Source organism: Homarus americanus, unplaced genomic scaffold, assembly GCF_018991925.1.
Source record: "Homarus americanus isolate GMGI-L3 unplaced genomic scaffold, GMGI_Hamer_2.0 scaffold39155, whole genome shotgun sequence".
NCBI lineage: Eukaryota > Metazoa > Arthropoda > Malacostraca > Decapoda > Nephropidae > Homarus > Homarus americanus.
In genome coordinates this window covers 3,230,162-3,233,546 of record NW_024737042.1, presented here as the reverse complement: position 1 = coordinate 3,233,546, position 3,385 = coordinate 3,230,162, and positions in this window count along the sequence as shown.

The window sequence follows — 3,385 nt, the reverse complement described above, 5'->3', positions numbered from 1 at the left end:
TAATTATTTTCTTTAGCCCACCTTTTGAAAATACTGTCACCTTTATACATAATTACTGTATGTATAGTGATCTATTGTTTTTCATACTACTCAATATACAGCCATGGAAAGGTACAGAACTTCCTCTCGTCTAGGAACAAAAGGTACAGAACTTCCTCTCATCCATGAACAAAAGATACAGAACTTCCTCTCGTCTAGGAACAAAAGGTACAGAACTTCCTCTCGTCCATGAACAAAAGGTACAGAACTTCCTCTCGTCTAGGAACAAAAGGTACAGAACTTCCTCTCGTCTAGGAACAAAAGGTACAGAACTTCCTCTCATCCATGAACAAAAGGTACAGAACTTCCTCTCATCCATGAACAAAAGGTACAGAACTTCCTCTCGTCTAGGAACAAAAGGTACAGAACTTCCTCTCGTCTAGGAACAAAAGGTACAGAACTTCCTCTCGTCCATGAACTAAAGGTACAGAACTTCCTCTCGTCTAGGAACAAAAGGTACAGAACTTCCTCTCGTCTAGGAACAAAAGGTACAGAACTTCCTCTCGTCTAGGAACAAAAGATACAGAACTTCCTCTCGTCTAGGAACAAAAGGTACAGAACTTCCTCTCGTCTAGGAACAAAAGGTACAGAACTTCCTCTCGTCTAGGAACAAAAGGTACAGGGAACAAAAGGTACAGAACTTCCTCTAGGAACAAAAGATCTGAACAAAAGGTACAGAACTTCCTCTCGTCTAGGAACAAAAGGTACAGAACTTCCTCTCGTCTAGGAACAAAAGATACAGAAAACAAAAGGTACAGAACTTCCTCTCGTCTAGGAACAAAAGGTACAGAACTTCCTCTCGTCTAGGAACAAAAGGTACATAACTTCCTCTCGTCTAGGAACAAAAGGTACAGAACTTCCTCTCGTCTAGGAACAAAAGATACAGAACTTCCTCTCGTCTAGGAACAAAAGGTACAGAACTTCCTCTCGTCTAGGAACAAAAGGTACAGAACTTCCTCTCGTCTAGGAACAAAAGGTACATAACTTCCTCTCGTCTAGGAACAAAAGGTACAGAACTTCCTCTCGTCTGAACAAAAGACAGAACTTCTCTCGTCTAGGAACAAGGTCAGAACCTCTGCAAAAAGGTACAGAACTTCCTCGTCTAGGAACAAAAGGTACAGAACTTCCTCTCGTCTAGGAACAAAAACAGAACTTCCTCTCGTCCATGAACAAAGGTACAGAACTTCCCTCTCGTCATAGACAAAAGGTACAGAACTTCCTCTCTTCTGAACAAAAGTACAGAACTTCCTCTCGTCTAGGAACAAAAGGTACAGAACCCTCTCGTCCATGAACAAAATACAGAACTTCCTCTCATCATGAACAAAAGTACAAACTTCCCTCTCGTCATGAACAAAGGTACAGAACTTCCTCTGTCTAGGAACAAAAGGTACAGAACTTCCTCTAGTCTAGGACAAAAGAACTTCCTCTTCTGGAACAAAAGGTACATAACTTCCTCTTGTCCACGAAAAATAACATATGTTGACCTGTGTTGGCAAAAGAGTAAAGAACATTGAAAGTGAATAAGTCAGTATGTTACATGTTACAGAAAAGTGTGAAATTTGGTAGGAAAAAAAGCTGTATTGATTGTATTTAGATAAGATATGCTGTATGGTTATCCTTTCACAATCACTGCAAAAAACATTAAATAAAAGAAAGTTTTGGAAGAACATCCAACATGAAATGACGGACAGTGATCATAGGTCTCGGATTCCTACTGGACCTGAACAAAGAAATATGGAGAGGGTATATGAGTATATTAATATTTGGGTTATATGGCTGGATTAAACCAAGTTGGAGGTGTCGGAAATATAAAAAAAAAAAGAATAGTAAACTGGTTAAGCTAAATAAAAGAATTTGTGAGCAAACAAGTGTGGTACAGTTGCAGAAATGTGTTTCTACACCCCATGCAGCCTAGTTGTGTAATAACATTAATATGAGAATTCAGTTTTGTTATAACTTAACATTGACTGGAATTAGCAGCAGATACCAAACAAAGCCTCGATACACTGAGATCTATATTTAATTTTAGAGAATGATTCTTGGCTAAAAATTAGGCATTTGGTCCATGTCTATCCCATATCAGAGAAGGCCTGAAAGAGGTCAATTTTAAACCTTGTTTTTGAGTACAATTCATACAGTACCCCCCTTAAGACAGAATTAGAAGGGTAATGGTCATCTTGCTGGAGGACTTTTCAATAAATTAAGAGATCTGATTATGGCTGGAAGAGTACTGTACAGGTAGTTATTACACCCCTAAGCCTTACTGCTACAGGTATTAAGATGGTTGAGGACTTCCAGGACTCTACGTTGTATATTAGTAGTTGAGCGAAGGTAAAGGAAATAAATGGGTTGTGTTGTTGTACTGTGGGGTCCAGGGGAGGAGGAGGCGGTAGTGTAGCCTCCGTCAGTGTACAGGAGTTGTATGAAAAATGCTTAAGATGGCTATTAACCTTAGCTAGTATGTATAGACATATAATACTGCTATTACATGCTTTAACCAAAGTTAGCATGTGGATAGACATATAATACTGCTATTAAGATGGCTATTAACCTTTTTAGCTAGTATGTAGTACAGACAGATAATATTGCTATTAAGATGGCTTTAACCAAAGTTAGCATGTGGATAGACATATATCACTGCTATTAAGATGGCTATTAACCAAAGCAGCATGTGGATAGACATATAATACGTTATTAAGATGGCTATTAACTCAGGCTAGTAGCATAGACAGATACTGCTATTAAGATGGCTATTAACCTAAGCTGATATGTGATATATGAATAAACTTAGAATTAGTATCGGTACATTGTTGTTGCAGTGTGGGGTACTTATCCACCTGTACTGGGACCTTGATTTTGTATGAATTTATTGAGTAAAAAATAATAAGCATACATACATGAGGGTTATCGGCCTGGTTATGTCATGTTAGACACCTTGTTCAGTTGAAGTTTTTGTTAGGTAAGAGTGGTAGGTATCGTCACCGGGGCCCATATGCTGCCATTAAGGAAGTAAAATTATGTAATGATCACTAAATCAACATTTCTATATATAATTATTTGCCCCGATAGTGTAAAATACTAGCGCGCCACTCTGGATCAATTCATCTCAATTGTTTATTCCCTTGATAGAGGAAGGGATCCTAGTACAGTCACCAGGTGACTTGTACAATGACACCAGAAGCATCTGGCAAGCCCTGACAAGTATATACAGAGAAGATATAAAATATTGAAAGCCTGGGAGGAAGGAAGAATATCTTTAACACATAATCAATATTATTTACATAATATCTGGCCAGTATGGGAGGATCAGCGTGTTTCCGCTCATAGGGTCGAGTGGTGGTGACTG